General features: G+C 40.1%; 1 protein-coding gene across 1 annotated transcript in view; it reads right to left on the reverse strand.

Moving 5' to 3' along the window:
- The window catches only part of LOC121962891 (uncharacterized), a 326081-nt gene that overhangs the window by 105977 nt on the left and 201179 nt on the right, over positions 1–18925 (reverse strand). The window contains exon 12 of the mRNA XM_088074350.1: positions 5544–5573. The gene's annotated coding sequence lies outside the window, so the exon portion shown is untranslated. The remainder of the gene's footprint in view (positions 1–5543; positions 5574–18925) is intronic.

Raw genomic sequence — 18925 nt, forward strand, 5'->3', positions numbered from 1 at the left:
ATCGGTGTTAAATAACAGGATGACGCTGATGTAGTTTACTGTCTTTTTACGTGACACCTTCTCACAATGTACAGTTAGATTTTGGGAAATGTGACGTCATGTGCAGTATTTGTATGCGCTGTATGTGCATACATCATGTGTGCAGAACTGCACATTTATGGCCGTGCACACACACTGTTAAAATACATAGTGGGCTGAATTTGAATGAATTTGTGGTAATTTTTTCAAGTTCACTCGAGTTTAAATTTCGGGGCTGGACACTAACAATTAGTTTGTTTTCCCGGTGCATGTTTGTTCGTCTAGTGCATAATATTTAGTTTTAATTTTGAGAACAGAAAAATACCTAATTAGAAAACACAATTTATGCATATTTGATACCACAGCGTTACACGGTCACTTGTCATAAATGGAAAAAAGCATAATTTCTCTGTTAGAATTCAAGCAAGAGAAGATTTTGTGGTGATTAAAATGAAAATATTAGTCCATTTTTTTTAAGTATTGTTAAATTTGATCAAATATTTACAGTAACTGTCTCCTAATTAGGGAGGAAACGTCTTTGATATTTCATTTAGACCATCATAGGGCACTAAAACTCTCCACTGAAACCAGACTGGTGAAATTATTTAAGACTTGGACGCACTTTAAAGCCACCGCAGAACAGTGAAACTAGTCTGAGTTGACTAAAAACACTCAAAATATCATCAGAACGTCTGTTTTTGTGGCGCTGCGATGCCAGAGAATCCTCCTTTGTGTCTGATTTTTATTAAATAATCAACATTGGTGAGTTTTTTAAAGGACGGAGCGGCGTGTGTGTGTGTGTGTGTGTGTGTGTGCAGGCTGAGCAGCACAGTGAGAGAAGGATTTTAAACTGTAGGGTGCAGCAGTCGTCTTTCAAACAGGACGAGCTGGAAGCAGCCGCAGAGCCGAGCGGAGCCGAGCAGAGAGCCGGAGGTGGAGGAGGCAGAGCTCATCGAGGCCTCAACACGAGAACCACGAACGCTCCGCAGTGAGGAAGAAGAAGAAGAAGAAGAGGAGGGAGGAAGGAGGGAGGGGCTGATGTGTAATTACAGACTACATACCAACACCCCGTCGTAATTTACATTACTTGATGTCATGGAAAAATATTAGATGATTGTTTTTATCCGCAGACTGTAACACGGCGAAGGGGCGAGCGGTGCAGGATGGGAATTTGCTCTCACACACACACCAACACACACACACATCTAACAGGCCACTTGACCACTTAAGTTGCAGTGATTATGCCATTAACTGACACGAACCGTCCGCCAATCCACAGCGTCACACACAAGCAGCCAATGACGGGCCGCGGCGGACGTGTTAGTCGTCACATCGAGCCTCTTGAATGAAATCATGCGGAGAGAGGCTGTTTTTAATTACTGCAGTTTCTTCAGTTGCTGCTTTATTAGTGTGAGATCTTATATTTCCTTTGAGTTTGTTCTATTTTTATATGTTTGGCAAAAAACCTCCCTTTAACAGAAGGTCCACTCTCTATTTTGGGTTTCATCAATTACCAGTATCATCACTCTAACTTTAAAAGTCAGTCCAGCAGCCTCTGAAAGACAGAAGTGTCGGACGGCATTTAACATGATTAAAAAAAGAACAACAAAATAAAACAAACAAACAAAAAAAAGCGTCATGTACAGACCTTAACTGCATTGTGATTAACATGTTAACCTTTTAAAACCTGAACAAATAATGTCAAAAAATAAAAATATTACAAAAAATCAGAAAATAAATAAACAAATACAACTGAAATTCTGGAACATAATTTTAAATATGCAATTTGACAATTAGCTATAAATATATTTTTCTCTAGCTTTTGTTTCTTTTTTTCCTTTACATTTTCCCTTTTAAAAAAATGATTGTATAAATCTAATTTCTTGCAGTTTGTGGAACATTTCTTCCCGAGCTATTTTTTCCAATAAGAAGTCAAATCAATTTGCTTGAGTTTAAAGGTTTAAATGCTTGTAAAAGACATCTGAAGGCAGCACAAGAAAAGTGATGTGTTTCCAGGTTTCAGAGAGTTAATGATAAAAAACTCTCTTTAAAGGTGCATGAGAGCGGGGGGCCCAAAGAGGCTGCTTATACACGGGGGCCCAGAATTTGTAGCTACGCCCCTGAAAATGACGCTCATCAAACCAACGCGAACATTACTTCTCTGAATCCCCATTTTTGTCCAACGACAAAACATCAGACATCCACGACAGTGACTCTGCAGCACATCGCAGTACCGTGACCGCGGGAAAAACCCCAAAAACATTTAAAAAAGCAGCGGTATTGCAAATATATAATATTACAATACGGATGCAAATATATTTTAATTAGTAGGAATGCAGCACAACATAGAAAGCTTTGTTCTGCTAATTTAAATGTAAAAGGGAGATAAAAATACTCTGTTCCCTAAAATCAATGTAGTCTTGATAAACAACTGTGATCGCAATCTCGATCAAAATAACCGAGATCATCACTTCACCTTTTGTTATTTTTGTTAAAAACAGGAGTCAAACTCAGCCTCCCAGTTCAATGCAAACTGTTTAACTGTAATATATTTGTCTTCATGACCTAATGTCAATGTGTTTACTGTATTTTTGTAAGTTTTTGTGATGATATATTTCACTGATACAAAAGATAAAATAAAAAACTTAAATGCGTTTGCATTTGTTACTTGCATGCACACATAAAATGTGCAGAAAAAGGTGATGAGATGTATAAAATACTTGCATTCAGTTGATTTTCCAGAGCCAATAACAGAGCTTTTTTTTTTGCGATCCATATGGCTTCAATTTTTCAGATCTGTCATTATACGAGGGTGGAGAGTCTTCCAAGGTTTGGACCACACTGTCACTGAAAGCCTCCAAATCTCCACTCCAGATTATTGAAACACTTAAGGGTTAACAGCAAGGCTGCAGCTACAGTGCTGGTGCTGAAACGCGTATTTTTCTGTTCATAATAGGTCAGAAAATAAAAAAAAAGGTGACGAGCAACAGAAGAAACCCCCAAAACATCCAATTTTCAATGATATAAAGCAAAGAAAATTCCAAGTTTTGCTAAATAATGGACTAAAAATGCGCCATTTCCAATCAGGGTGAGAATATTTGTTTTAGTAGATTAATCAAATCAGTGTATCACTATAAAATGTCAATTTTAAAATCAAGAAAAAGCAATAAAAAAAAACTTAGAATTAGCAAAATTATCTGCCAACAGAACATTTGGCAGGAAAATGTCTCCTAATAAGACTTTTGGAAATAGGTAAAAATATCTTGTCTAAAATATCTGAAAACTAGCCCGGCCAGACTAAAATACATCCATCTAGATACAAGATTTAAGAGTTATTTTCTCAATATGAAGAAAAACTTAGCAAATGCAATTGTCCTAAAATCCTAAAACCAGCACAGGTACACTACACAAAAATGCTGCAAAGGGACAAAACGACTTAAAAGAAGTCATAAAATTGGCTAACAAAAAAAAAAAAAATGCATATATTGCCTTGATTTAAGATATTTCTTATATTTTTTTTATATATTTTTTTTCTTATATTTCTTATATGTATTTCTCAGATCTTACTTAGACCTCAGTTTTTGCAGTGAATGAACTGTTTCAGCTCCAATTTGAAGCTCTTTTGGCCGAAAATGTGCCGTGTGAAGCCTTTTAAACCATTTTTTTAAATTAAAAAGTTTAATATTTCATTATACTGTAATACTCTGTACAGTATCATATATGCAGCTGACGTGACAGATGGCAAAGAAGAAGATTTTGTTCATTTGTAACTGAAGTCTATCGATAATCATGTTTTGGGCAGTTTGGTTGCAGTGGATTTAAATAATAAATGCAAGTTTTACTGCATGTTACATTGTTTTTTTTTGCATTAAATAACCTAAAGTGTGTGAAGGTAATCACATTCTCCGGCTGTTTCAGTATTTGGGAGGATTACACACCTGCTTACAACTACGCGCAGGTAGACACTAATCTGTACTGATGCATTCGGAGCGCAGCGCATTCAGGCTGAGGCAGCTTTGAGGTGTTTGCGATGCAGAGCGCGTTGCTGTTTACCGCTCGTCTCAGTGATGCCGTTCAGAACGAGACCTGAATCTGTGCAAATTTAGGAGAGGTGCAAAGTTCAAGTGGGATTGATTTGGAGAAGTTTATGTCAAAAATTGAAGCTTAAGCTGTTGAATCGTCTCTGAGTAGAAGTTTTTTGATCTGATGCTTGATGTTTCAGAAAGTGCCAGAGAGGACTCAAAACAGCCCAAAACAAAAAACACCAGCAAGACTGAGCGTCTTCAGTCATTTAGAAACTCATCGTAATGCACAATTAGCACATCAGACGTCTTATCCGTCCACACTGTATGGAAGCCCAGAGGTGACAAATGCTTATAAAAAAGTGATGATGTGCAACAAAATTAACATTTTGCACTCAAGTTTTCATGACCTTTGAAAGTACTGTGGCTGCAAAAGTTACAAAACAAAACAAAAAAACACTAATGAAGCTTAGTCCAACCACTCAAAGCACCTTCACACTACAAGTCACATTCACACACACATATTCACACACTGGTGGCCGTGGCAACCGTACAAGGTGCCACCTGCTACTCAGGAACCAATCACACACAAAGCCATCAGGAGCAATTTGGGGTTCAGGATTCTGCCAAAGATCACTTCATATTAATGTTGGATTATCGTTTTTTCGGCAGCTGTAAATTCGAGGGTATGTAAACGTCATCAAAAAAATAAATAAAATTCTGACTCAGCTTTTGCAATCTAGTTTAAAATATGTCATTGTTTATTTAATACTAAAATTGCAGGCCAGGCTTCAAATTGAGTGTGTCAGAGTGCATTAAAAATATATAAAAATCAAGCTTTTTTAAGTGCAAGGGAAGGTTCTATTTTTTTTAGATATTAATTATTTATAGATTTTTTTATTTAAACAGATATAAGGCCCATAATATAGCGTAACCTAATCAATTTTAATCTGAAAAACACCTAATTTAATTTTAATATTTTAATAAAATGGTAATATTTTAGCAGGCGCTATTTTTTTCCTTTATTGATAGCGGAAAGGATGACAAGTTGTTACAATGACGTGGTCACCAGGGTGTCCTAATATCTTTTTTTTCCCGGCAAAAGGTCTTTTTTGTGTTTTGTTTTGCTTAAAAAAAATACTTAAACGATTATTCAATAATCAAAATAGTTTTCAAATAATTTTATGTTGATTGACTAATTGGATAATTATTGTCAAATATGCTTCTAAAGAAAGACAGTGGTGAGAAAAATGAAAAAAATGTTTTAAATCAACCATATTCACCTGGATTTTGTGATTCTTTTTTCTAACCAGATACTTTTTAAAAATAGAAATAAACACCGCTGACTTTTCCGTTTGAAATGAATAATGGCCCTTTGTCACACATCGCAGACACATATGGGAAATGAAATTTCAATTTGATTGAATGCTTTCAATTTAAAGTCACTCCTCGGCCTCCGTACCCAAAGGCGCACGCTGAATATGAAAACATCCTTTTTCTTACCTTCTCATCTTCTCCCCGCTGAACCGCCACCTGAAACAGACAAAAAGGTAGAGTCTCTTTAAGCACACAATCTGCAAACGACACTGACATGGACGTCCACTGCGGCTGTCACATGAAGAAGACACATTAGTAAATAACAGCGGGTTGATAACGGTGAAAATGCACCATCAAATGTACTTCATAATGCTTTACGGCTGCCATTCGCTGACATTTATATATCACTTTTTAGTGGCGGGCCAATGAAACGCCGGCTTTGAAATAAAGTCGGCCATGATTCATGTCTCTGCTGTGTCAGTCTTACATTAATATTATGACCATATCCATCATGTCGGCCATCTATAATGAACAGATGCTGTAAAACACAATTTGGCATGACAAGAGGGAGAGGTGGAGGGAGAGTGCTTCATCGATGCAGCGTGTTGCCTTTCAGGCGACAGCGGAGCTCGAACCCGCGGGAATCTGCACGACTCACTTATTTTCTCGCACACCTGAATGCAAAGTGACAAGAGGTGATGTAAGAAAAGAAAAGCGTTTCAGTGTTTTCTGCGTAAAACTACGTAAGAAATGAAAAGATAAACGTCTTGAAAGGTGCATTAAGTTCATGACTGAGCGCAGTGAGAACTGGTTTGAAGGGAAGGGCATGTTTTGTGCCGGCGCCTCGGTCAGGAGCACTGACAGGTGTATCGATCTAATATACAAGTTTTTGATGTGGCGGGGGAAACCCACGCAAACACGGGGAGAACATGCAAACTCTGCACAAAAAGGGTCAGCTGGGACTCACACCCAAAGTTTTACCTGCATTCAACAGAAGAACCTGAGTCTCCAGCAGCTGCTGAAAAAAGCCTGTTTTACAGTTCAGTTTAAAGTGCTGCATGCTTCTGTCAGCTGAGTTTATTTACCTACGTCAGTCCTGATGATGCAGGAGGATAAACGCCGAAACTGTCTAATCAAAGAGTTTCCTGTCAGTCGGTGGAACCTCATGTTTACTCCTCGAAGTAAAATGCAACAATGTGTGATTTTTTTCCCCTCGGTCCGGACGAAATGAACCGACTTTCAGGTGTGAAAGCAACCTCAGCCACCGACGTTAGAAACAACTATTCCTGCTGACACACTGCATGACTGCTGTCTCAATGGCATTTCAAAGGAGCAATAACTGTCATGCACATGCAGAAATTACATTTAAATAGTGGGATTTGTGTTTTTGCATAACGAAAGCTTGCAGGTATTCAACTGCATGTGCTTTAGTTTTCTTCTGGCGTTTCATTTTGATTAAAATTAAAAAATGACCTCATGTCTTGTGCAGCCTGTTGGCCCAGGATGCACATATCCGACACAGACAACAGCCTTGTATAGTTTTCATCGTAAATCCTCCAGAAAGGAAAACTGAGAACAGACGGTTCACATCACACCCGGCACCAAAAATACTCTGCAGCTTCACGGCACTATATTTGACCGGCAGTGTGCTATTTAGTGGCCGGGCCGCGTGCAGCAGTCGTAGGTGTCTTCTCTCATCTTACATTGTGGGCAGGGACGGGATATTTTTTCATGTCTTCAGCTGGGAGACATTCATCAGTGCCGAGTTCTCCTCTGTGCTGCTGATCAAACAGATTCTCGTTGCCAGATTCGACGCCACGTCTCAGCTGTGCTTTCCACGCCGAAGTCGTTCCCCTGCATCTGTTTGGTAGCCTGTGTGATAACGCAGGTGGTGGCAATCAGCACCGACTCTAATATTTTGAAGAGGAATGGCTGTTTGTGCGTGTTTGCGCTTCAGAGAATGGCCAATAAAGCTCAATTGGGCTTCTAAAAATGAAGTGTGAGTAAAAGTAGAGTCTGTTTTTGGGGCGGAAATGGCTGCAGACGTTTTATTCGGCTCCTTAATACTGAATGGCGCAAGCTGCTGTGCATGCTCTCAAATTTACACCTAATGAGACTTCATACATTCACGTCCATGAAGACTTTCAGCTCAGGTGAGATCAAGAAGAAAAAAAAGAAGCTGTTTTTGTGAAAGCATACAAGAAAAGTGCCTTTGCGCGCTTAGAAATGAAGGTGCTAACTAGAACCATATACAGTTCCTCGGCTTCACCATTAAAGTAGTGATTCACTCTGGCAATTGTTTTTTTTTAATAAAACTGCATCAAAATAGAGCTTGTTCATCAAAAAAGTGCCAGTGGAGGATTTCTGCACCCCCTGACAGAGGTCCTGGCTAAGACCTTAATGTCCTAAAATCCTAGAAACGTCCTAAAGTTGGACAGATCTCCTAAAATCCCAGAAAGTCCTAAAATCCCAGAAATATCTGAAAATCCTAAGAATGTCCTAAAATCAAAAATATATCCGAAAATCCTGGAAATAATAATAATTTCATCGGATCTTTCTAGAACCCACCCAGGGGATTCTACCAAAATCTATTTCTAGTCCAACGGTTTCAACCAGAACCCACACAAGAGGTTCTACCAAGAACCCTTTTATAATCCACGTGTCTTCCAGAACCCACCTGGGGGTGTTTGAAAACAGTAACTGACTACATTACCCAGAGATCTCTCCTTCACTAACTGTGGTTTTGTTCTTAACGGATCTCTTTGTCTAACAAAGAACCCCTTGCTTTAAAAAAAGGGGTTCTTCTGAAGCAAATGGCTCCAGGTAGAACCTCGGCCCTCCAGGATGAACCCTTTTGGAGCCCTTGTTCCTCAGAGTGCAGGTGAAATGAAGGCGGTGCGAGTAATCACATTACACGCCACATTCCCCCTTCTCCACATCTAACCCTCGCCCCGCTCACGCTCATATCAGCAAAACTGTTTGCCTCTTAAAAGTCACTATTTCAAAAATGCTAATTTCCTAAATGTGTTTTGCCGATTGCGTCCGCAGCGCTGATGGAGGTGCCCCCCCCCCCCCCCCTTCCCCTCGTGCACTTTCATTTCCCCTCTCGCCCCGTTGAAAATTACACACAGCCTTGTTTTGTATGCAAAGATACCTCCCTTGCTCAGGGAAATTTTATTTGTACGCCGTCTTTCCTGCTAATGCAACAAATGAGAAATGGCGATCCGGGCCTCGGGAAATGCTCAGGCCCCGGCAACTGGCACTGTGATGTTTGAGCATAAGCCTCTCCTTTAAAAAAAGCGTGTTGATTCTCCATACCCCAATATTGACCGACCGTCTCTGTTTGATGTATGCATGCGGCCCCCCCCTCCACTGCCGTGCAAACCCAATGTTTGGGCTTAACTTGTTAGTTCTGCTTCTGGAATAGCTGCTGATGCCCCGAGATATTAGTGTACGATCGACTGTTGTGATGGACCGGCCAACCGTCTGTCTGCCTCGGAGTTTGCACACGCTCGCTGATGGGTGACGGATGTACTGTAGCACACACTCTGTCGTGTTCATGTGCGTTTACATTGGAGAGGATGAGGGAGTCGATCGTTTAACGATAATACACGATGGTAAAGCATGCACTGTCCAGCACGAACCCTTTGAAACCTGAGCACACTTGTTTGATTTCTTTTAAAACTTGGGAAGAAGAAATGACCCAAAAATTAGCAAGACATTAGTAAAAAGATACAAGACAATTATCTGAAAATAGCTACAAAATAAGAAATAACCTGAAAAAGTGCCTTATAAGAAAATATTTATTCATTTACTTTTACATTTTTTTTGAAACATTAAATATATAATTATATTAATTATAAATATGATCGTCTTGAAAAAGTAAAGTGACAAAAACAAAATAAAAAAAAATGATCAAGAAAAATGATATTTTTGTACACATTTTTTTCTATAACATCATTTTGAATACATAATTCTAATAATTACAACTATACATTTTTTCCCTGTTTTTTTTATATATAATTTCCTAAAAATCCTCCCCCCTTTTAAAAACACTAACCTTGAGGCTTTATCTGTCTTTTCTCTTTAGCAAATTGGTTTGATCTCTTTCAAAAACATGGAAAAGGCAACCTACCAACACTTCGCTGAAAAATTAACAATAACTTTTTTAAATTTTCACCTGAAAATAAGACAAATAATTAAAAGTAAAAAACAAACAAAAACAATTACCCTAAAAAATATATATTTGTACACATTTTTGTTCCATATAGTTTTACAGTTTACAGTTTGACATTATTCTCTCTCTCTCTTTTTTTTTTTTTTTTAATAATCCTCCCATAATTCAGGTCAGGTTTATTACTAATTACTCACATTTTGTGGACTATTTTTGGCCAAGTTGCCCTTTCCCCAATGTTTGATTTATAACAATTAAACCAGTCTGAGTTTGTACATTTTTATTTCAGTGCACGAGTTTGAATAAGAACGCCACATAATTTTTTTTTTGACACAACGTAGCCAATCATAACATAATTTGCTTTGATTTGATTGGTTAAAAGGTTGATTCGCCAAAAATAAAACTTATTATATTCAGTCCAGCTCTAAGATATTCCTAAAATTTTGACCTCATCATAATGTAATAGAAGTGAATGGAATTTTGTTTGTAGTGCTCGCAGATATTGAAAATAACTTCAGCAGTTGTGTGTTTTTCCAAAAACATGTCCCAGTTTCTCAGCATGATTGTATGAAAACTCAAATCTCCTGACAGTAATATTTCAAAACCTGGCCAAATAAAACCCTTTCCGCATGCTTCCACTAGAGGTGAAAGGGAAAATGTGATTATAATGTAATTTGGATGAACCATTCCTTTAGAAAAATCCAATTTAAGAGCACTTTGAAACTTTTGAAAAGAACCAAAAACATAAAGACACAACTTCCATCTAAATTAGCACATGTATGCAGGTTTTGAAATGATGGTTACCCCATTAAAATAGGCAATAGATTGCTTTCCTGTTGACAGTTTACCAGAGCTGTGTACACGGCTCTGCAGCACAACAACACGCCTTTCTGTGATTTTAAATTTTTTTATTTTTTTAAATTTTTTTAAGTGTGCCACTTTTGATGTCATTGATAAGCCAGGTGAGTTAACAGGAGAAAGCAGTATGGAGGACAGTGAAACTGTTACAGTGTTTTTTTTATTTTTAATTTATTCGTTTATTTTAATATATATATCTTGGGTTTAAAAGGGTTAAAGATGGGAATGTCAGCCTGTTAATTAATGCGATTTTAACCCTCTAAAACCTGTATCAACTTTCTTGTGCTGCGTTCAGATGCCTTTCACAAGCATTTCAATCTTCTGAAACCTGAGAAAAGTGACTGGATTTCTTTTCAAAAACATTTTTGCAAAAACAACAAACAATGAGCAACTTGGCCAGAAATATCCTGCAAGAAACTTTGCAAAAAAATAAAAAATTAATAAATAGTGAAGGTGAAGGTGAAGAAAAAATGTCTGATTTATGCATCATTTTTTGTTTGGTTTATTTTGCAGAAAATTTTCCTTTTAACTTTTTACTAATTTCTTGCAATTTTTTTGGTCATCTCTTGATATTTTGTTTGTCTCTTCTGCTGTTTTTTGACAGAGCGCAAGCCAATTAGCTTCGTTTTCAAAGGGATAAACAATTAACGCGATATGTACGGACTTTAATCGCATTGCAAACGCGTGTTCCTAATTTAAACTCTTATATGTAACTTAAACACCGAGGACAAGAATTGTTTGTGAATGAGGTTTTATCAATGATGAAATGTGGCACCGCAGGTAAAATAAAACAAAAGCAGCACCTGCTCCACAAAAACTCAAGTATTTCTACAATCTACAATCTACAATTTCATTTAGCAGACGCTTTTATCCAAAGCGACGTACAACACAATATTTACAGCACGAACGATGATAAATGCACTAAAAACATGTCCTGAAACTCTCAGTACACCGAGCTCTCTCTGTGCCGCCCTGTTGGGACGGAGAGCTGTTATTAAGGCAGAAATATCACCAGAACAGATAGGTATCTCCTTCAGATCGGAGATAATCCCCGCTGAGGCTCTGCGCCCAGATACCGCGAGCTCGATGCAAAGTTATCTCACCAGGAAAATATCCTTGTTTACTAAAGTGGCTGAACAGTGTAAACCTAATTACTCTGAACTAGGTCAGGAATCTGCGACTGAGTAAAGAGTAATCAAACTGAATATTTAATGCCGTATACTACTGCATTCCCCCCCCCGAAAAAACACACTGCGGAGTATCTCTGTTTCTACCTTTGCCCAAATTCCTCACAGACTTCCTGCCCGTCTGTAATTTGTTAATCGAATCACCTGATGAGAGTCTGGTTGTGATAAAGAAGCAAAGAGGAGGTGGGGGGGTGCTATTAATAGATCAGTTGACTTGTGGCCTGCAGATGACAGGAAGAGCGGCCTGTCATGAGGAATGCCTTTGTTATTTTCCATCCAGGGAGGAAATTAATTTCTTGTGATTTTTCAGAAATGCTGCCCGTGGGCGCGGGCGCCGGACGCCGCTTCAGGAGGACAGAAATAGACAGGAGAGTAAGTCGATGTGATGATGAGCGCCTTTTTTTTCTTTCTTGATGGGCAGAGAGGACGGGCTCGCGTTGAAAAGGTTTTGGAGATGGAGCGAGCTTCAGTGTGGGAGGCGCCGTCCGTCTCGGGCGAGCCGTCTTTGTGAAGTCCAAGAACGTATTGTGTCGTCATTTGATGTTCCTGTTGGAGAGCGATGAAGAACTCCCATCAGCTCGCTTTGAACGCATCCCTCAGCGTGACAACTTTTCCACGATGGAATCCGTCTTTGATGCGTACGGCCAAACCTTAGCTAATGTATGTTGATGGCGAGCAGGTTTTCACAAGTTGTGAGGAAGGTTTTATCTGTAATGAGCTGCTGCAGAGCAGGAAGGTGAAACAGCAGCAACTATTGACGCATTTTCTCTGGAATTTCAAGATTTTGATGCACAAACTTGTCGCCTTTTAAAGTTCATTTGTCCTTTCATTGTTCCTTGATGCACTTGGCTTTAATTGGTGTTGAGATCTCTCCATTGTAAACGGAGCAGGGTGGGGCTGTTCACACCGAAATTACAAAGTCGATTACCATGATAATAAAATGTGTCCACTCGGTAAAGAGACCATGTGGTCTATGAAAGGACGGCCAGTTCCGCCAGCTCTTATTGGTGTAGTCTGGTTTGGCTGCGGCTCCCCTTGTTCTTGGAACCGGTATCAAATGGCACATGAACACTATAATCGGAGCAATTTTCCAAACATCTTCAACTTCCACCGCACAGAAACGGATCCAGGAGTGCGGCAACAAAACCGGGCCTTATGTCAACTTCTGATTCCAAAACGTTAATGATCTAGATCAAAAGGAGCTTCACAGACGACTCGCTTTTGTGTTTTCCGAGTCCTTTTCAAACGCCGCCTTTGAAGGTTGAATACATGCCCAGAAAATGGTTTGATTAAACAGGTATGTGGGATGGTTAAACATATTGAAGACACTAATTACTACTGAACGCTCTGTGGTGTGGGGCGCTGGATGAGGATGTGGAGGAAAGGCCGCTGGGCTCAGGCAGAAAGTCGTTTTTTTGAATCTGAGCGCATCCAACAAACACAATCTAGATTATTTCAAATGAAATTAATGTCATTTGCCTTATTTTCATCACGGACAGGGAGATTTTTCTGCCCTGCAGCCTGTGTCAGCTTCTGTCGAGGACAGACCCGCTTTCAGAGTTTGAGGGTTAACGGTCGTTAAACACTTTTTTTTTTTTTTTAAAAAAAGGACTTTGTTTTTTCCAGACTTGAAATGTTAACAAGCAGAGTAATTTTTGGACTGATGCACCTGCAGTTGGAGTGCAGACGCTCCTTCAGTTGTTTCATGTTTCTGCTAATTATCTTCAGACTAGATTTTAGTTTGATTTGGTGAAATCTTTCTAAACGGTGTCCACTCTCGTGCCGTCAGGATCCAGATGAGGTCTGAGGTGATTAAAATTCAGATTAAATTCATGTAGGTCGAATCCCATTCTCGTGTCTCACAGCTGAGCGAGCAGCAGAAAGCGCCCGGTGCTGCAACCGAAACCGAAAACATTGTTGCGTTCGACCAGCGGCTGTTTTTTTCTTGGGGGCCACTTTTGCAAAATGACAAGAGACTAGGGGCCTGACGCAGCAGCCCCGTACACGTTTGGAGGATTTTAGGATTTTATGACCTTTAGCTGTTTCGCTCCAAGCTGCTGGATCGTGTCACCTGAGGATTTTGGGCCCCTGAACAGTATCATCTCTTAAAGCTGAAGACGGGGGTGGACTAATTTAATTATTCTTTTCTTTTTTTCCTTTTCTTTATTTTATTTTATTTCATTGGTTTTAACCTATGTGTGTTTTTACATTTACTGGTTTATTGGTCTTTTTTCTTTAAATTATATTTTCTTCTTTTTTTGTGTTACCTGTGTGTTATCATATATCTTTTATTGGTCTATTTATATTACTTTATTCTATTTTTTTAGCTCTTTTTATTCATTTTAATTCATATGTATTAAGCCCTTTTTAATGGGCTACTTTTATTATTATTATTTCATTTTAATTTAATGGATTCGATTTGCTTTTATGGTCGGTTAACGGCTTTGTTTTGTGCCTGCACCTTGCACTTTGTGCAGCACATTGTGCTTCCACCTGGAATTAAATGTGCTATATAGATAAAGTTTTGCTTGTTTGTTTTAAATAAAGCAGAAAACTGCATCCAAAAATCCGGTCTGGTTAGGCCACCTGACCTTTGGTTGCAGGGTTTGGATCACGCTTTGAGTTCGGCCCTTTATTCATGAGCTGTTTGCAGTTTTAGGCTGACCTCCTGTTCACGCCCTGCATGAATAACGACATTAAAAGACTCCACATGGATGCACAGTTGTGTAATTATTCGTCGTTTGGAGCCATCTCGATTTAAATAAATCATAGGTGAGTCCCTCCTCTGGCTGCCCTTGGCATTTGACTTTGGTTTGGGTCCCTCTTCGCACGATTTCTCTGCTGTGATGTGGACCGAGAACACTTTTGACACATCTCTCGAAACACACTTCTAATTTGTCCCTCAGGCGCTGGTTATGACGCGAGCTGACACTGAGGTCTGACAACATGACTTCTTTCCTCCTCTGGCCAAAGCTGCCGCAAAGCTGCAGCCTCGCCCGCCTCCAGACCGGAGAATCGGGGTGTCTTACAATTGAGTTGTTCCCCTCCCCTCCCCTTTTTGGGACATCGGTTCGAATTAACGCCACCGCCGTCTGACTCTTAAGGCATCGCCGCTGACAGCTGGAGCGCTCACACACACCAGGTGCTTCTGTCTCCGCCGAGGTGCCTATGACACCTACCTGTTTTTTAGCCCCCGACCTGTCAAGGGAGCCAGATTTAATTAACGTAATGATCAAAGCAGGAAAAGCAAGTTTAGCCCTGAGGTAGCAATCCCAGTGAGCCGCGCGCTCGCTTGCTAATTATTTAGCATTAAGGTAGACGGCGCTTATGCATACATGACTACTTCAAAGATTTGATTGGGGTTTGGTTCGTTACAACAGCAAAGCGCCCGGAGGAGCCGGTGGTGACATCAAAACATCAGTGCGGATAAATCTGCTGGTGTAAAGCGTCTCGCTCTCAGCCACCAGGTAACCTTTCTTTATCCTCTCTGACAGCGCCTGTTCACAACAAACATCAGCTGTGTGAATTTAAATGAAGGGACGTGGGGGCAAGTTCAGGATGCGATGACGAGAGGAGATGAAAGTTTTATTTTAGGGCGCCGAGAGGAGACGCTGAGCTCCCTGACCGCGGTTTAAGGTGACCCCGAGGGACAGCACGCCGCCGCCACAGCTCATCAACTGCAGCCCCCAAATGAACTCGAGAGGGAAAAATAACAAAAATACATGAAAAATACATCAATTAATAGGTGGGAGAAGTTGTGAGGTTACAGGCAACAAGCATATTCAGAATTTATTTCAGATTTAGTTTTGGAGCTGTCATCATTTTGTGGCAAATTTCAGCCCAAAGTTCCCAAAGTACTTCATTTTTTAGATTAAATTTAGCATTAAAGTGCATAAAATTCTGATGTTTGTGATGATCGATGAGACGTCCAGAAGTGGGGACATTCGGGGAAAGGTTCCCACCTCTCAGGTAACTCACAGCAGCGATTAAAATGGAAAATACTCCGATTTATTAAGTTTTACTCTTAATATGAGTTTGATTTTCTGACTTTTGCTAAATTTTTTAACCTACTTGGGATGGATTTTTAATTTTTCTGAGCTATTTGGGATGACGAGGACCTGATAAGTATAAAAAGCTAAGCGTTATCTTTGAACGATGTCCTCATATGGGGACAACTGGTTTATTTTTAATAGTCACAAGCGTGAAGTAAGTGTAAAACTAATGATTTCTCGGCTTAACATTGTTGTGCAAAAACAAAACAGGAAACAATGCAACATTTGTTCAACATTTTAGCTGTTATGCTCCAAGCTGCTGGATCCTGTTACCTGATCAAATTAGAAAGAAAGAAAGAAAGAAAGAAAGAAAGAAAGAAAGAAAGAAAGAAAGAAAGAGGGAAAGAAAGAAAGAGCTTGAGAAATGTTTTTTTCTGTAACATTATTTTAAACATAATATTAAGAAAATTCTAATATCGTTTTCTGATATTTGTCCTTCATTTTTTATAATATCTAATAAAAACCAGCTAATTTTTTGTTATTTTTGTCACATTTTCTTGTTTTTGTTTTTTAATTTATGGAACATTTTTTGCCGAGTTGTTCGTTCGTTAGGTGTAGCAATCCCAGACTGTAAGGAAGACGCAGGGTCACAGGAGGTTAAAATGGAAAATGACTTGATGAGAGGCCCCTAATGATTGAAAGTTTCAGTCAAATACAACTCTAAAGCGTTTTTAGGGTCGCCGTCGGCCTCCAGCTGTTACTTGGTGCTGCTTTCATACAAGGTGACAAAAAATCCACTTAGTTTTTCTTGTGGGACTGTTCCAGAAAAACAAAGTGACTCAAATATGAGATTAAGTCATCCTTCTTCTATTTCACTTTTGGTTTAATTCACTTTTGGAAGATGTGTGGTTTGATTAGACAGAAACTAAACCGAGCAGAATGGACAATACTGGAGTCCAATGAACACACTGTGTGCCAGTAACCACCGTTTCTGCCGTTGCCAGGAAAAACTGTTTCTTTCCAAGGCTATTTCAATGACAAATTCAACAATTCTCCCTGTAATTTTGGACAATATCGTGCTGCATTTGCATAAAACAAATTGTTGTTCATTTTGGTCCTCGTGCCAGAGATCTGGTGGTGTTGCAATCCCAGCGGTCGCCAGTAGAGTTTAATATCTTGGAGTCTTGGATTATTTAATGAAGTGCAGTTTTTATTGAAATTTTCAGACGCCATCTCTGGGTTGAGAAACACATATTTCAGTATTGCCAAGACTTTTTTCTCCCCATCTTCATGTCCTTTGTTGCATTTTTGGATTGCATTAAAACAGTGACTTGCACTAACTTCCTCTTATTGGTTGGTCAGGTGTCTGTGCATCAGGAGTGAGTTTCCACGTACAGAAACCAAGCAGGGATTATTGAAAAAAGTCCCTCTGCCTGCAAGACATCCTCCGCTTGGACTGATTTTCCATTTGTGTCGAGATAAGTTACATGCATATGACCATGTGCCTGCCTCCGCATCTTCAGCAAGAGCCCGAAGACAAAAGACTGTTTTTATGTCTTTATCTAGATCTGTTAAAGTAATATAACTAATCTGGAAGAGAAGATTTGCTAAGGTATGGTGATAAATTTAAAGGATTTAAAGGCTTTTAAGAGGATGACCCTTCAAACATTCTGTCTTGACTGAAGCGCCGTTCAGTCCGAGGAGCCATGTAATTATGAGTTAAATGAATTCTGCAGTTTGTGGTCTCGTTGGGTGAGTAAAAGCAGGCCTCCATTCGTAAGCCGGGTCTTTCCCGTCGGTGTACGACATGAATAGACAAGAAAAGAACAGCCCTCAGACTGACACACAGGGCTCTCATTGAATCATGTGAACTAAGACAGGGGGAATTTCTGATAGCCCCCATCTTGGTGCGCGGACGCAGGGACAAAAGACCTCACTGTCTGCTGCCGTGGAGCTGCGACTTACCTCCAGGCACTGCCAAATAAAAAAAAAAAATTAAAAAAAGAAGAGAAAGAAACGACCTCCTGGTTTTTTGGGACCTGAGCCTATTGTTCCACTTAAAATGAAAATCCCCCTCTCCTCCGTTGGGGCCCCCAATAACCTGTTCGCAAGCAGCTGGCGACCACCTGTGGAGCAAGTCAAATTAGGGAAGGATTCCTACTGTTTCTGTTTATTGTCTGCAGGTTTTTTGTGTGTGGTATTGTGCTTTGGTCCTGCGCCGTGGTGGTGGAGGTGGGTCGACCGGCGGGACAGCCAGCGGCTCCCCGGAGGCTTTTGTTTTGTTGCTCAAATCATCAGGTTTTCCTCCTTTTTGGCGCTGCGATAAAACGGCGCTGTTCGGATGCTTGTGGCGTTCGGCTGATTAGCACTCGCAGAGGGAAAATGATGCTTGGTGGAGTGTTGGAGAATTTTGAAGACGTTCAAGAGGAGATAGTTGATGAGGTGAGCTATCAGACCAGACGCCTTTTTCCTTTATTGTAAAGAAGCATCAAGAAAAACACCTTACGAGCTGTTGGCGCCTGGGAAAGCTCTGAGCACATTCTACACTCTCATGCATGAATATCTTTAAATCTCCAATGGAAAAAAAGATGGAGATGAGATATGACCTTTGTCTATTTTCCCTCAAATTATCCAATTTGCCCTTTATGAGATCCCATAGCCTGGGAGCCTTGGATTCCTTTTTCATCCGAACAAGAGGTGCTCTTGTTTGCCGCTGCGACCATTCGGCACAGAGATAGAAAACAGATATTAATCATCATTTGGACACACCGAGGGGAAGAAAAAAATCACTTATGGGTCACAGCGGAATGAGTCAGTATCGCAAAGCTGCAAAACACGGTGGCTCTTTGTGTCCGTTTCCCGTTCCCAGGAATGCGGTTCGTCTTATGACTCGAGGTGGGGTTGGGGAGGTGAATGACATCACCGGTTGTGCTCACATTTGAATTCTGACACAGTGGCACCTTGTGTTCCTATTCACCCTCCACCTCCCCGCCATCTCCTCCTCTGAAGCCGGGATTGTGCCTGGCTCTGCCTTTTCTTTCGCCCCTCAAAGAATACCTCCTTTTCTCTTGCTCCTCTTAAACAGCTGCCTGCGTATGAAGTGGAGAAAATGACACTCCATCTCATGATGAATGGTCCTTGACCCCTGCAACCCGCTCCTGTGGGACTCACACGGCGGCGCATTTACATAAGCCAGGAGATCTCACGCACTTGTTTACATCCGGGAAAAACAACTCGCCGCTGCAAAAGGTGCCGCAAATGAAGATTAAATATTTGTTGATCAACCTCAGCTGTAAATTGGACAACCTTTACTGCCGCGTTCTCCCTCTCAGCTCTCGCCTCCTGGTTTGACACACA

The sequence above is a fragment of the Plectropomus leopardus genome, chromosome 24 (genome assembly GCF_026936395.1).
Source record: "Plectropomus leopardus strain MGB_pleo_1.0 chromosome 24, ASM2693639v1, whole genome shotgun sequence".
Lineage (NCBI taxonomy): Eukaryota > Metazoa > Chordata > Actinopteri > Perciformes > Serranidae > Plectropomus > Plectropomus leopardus.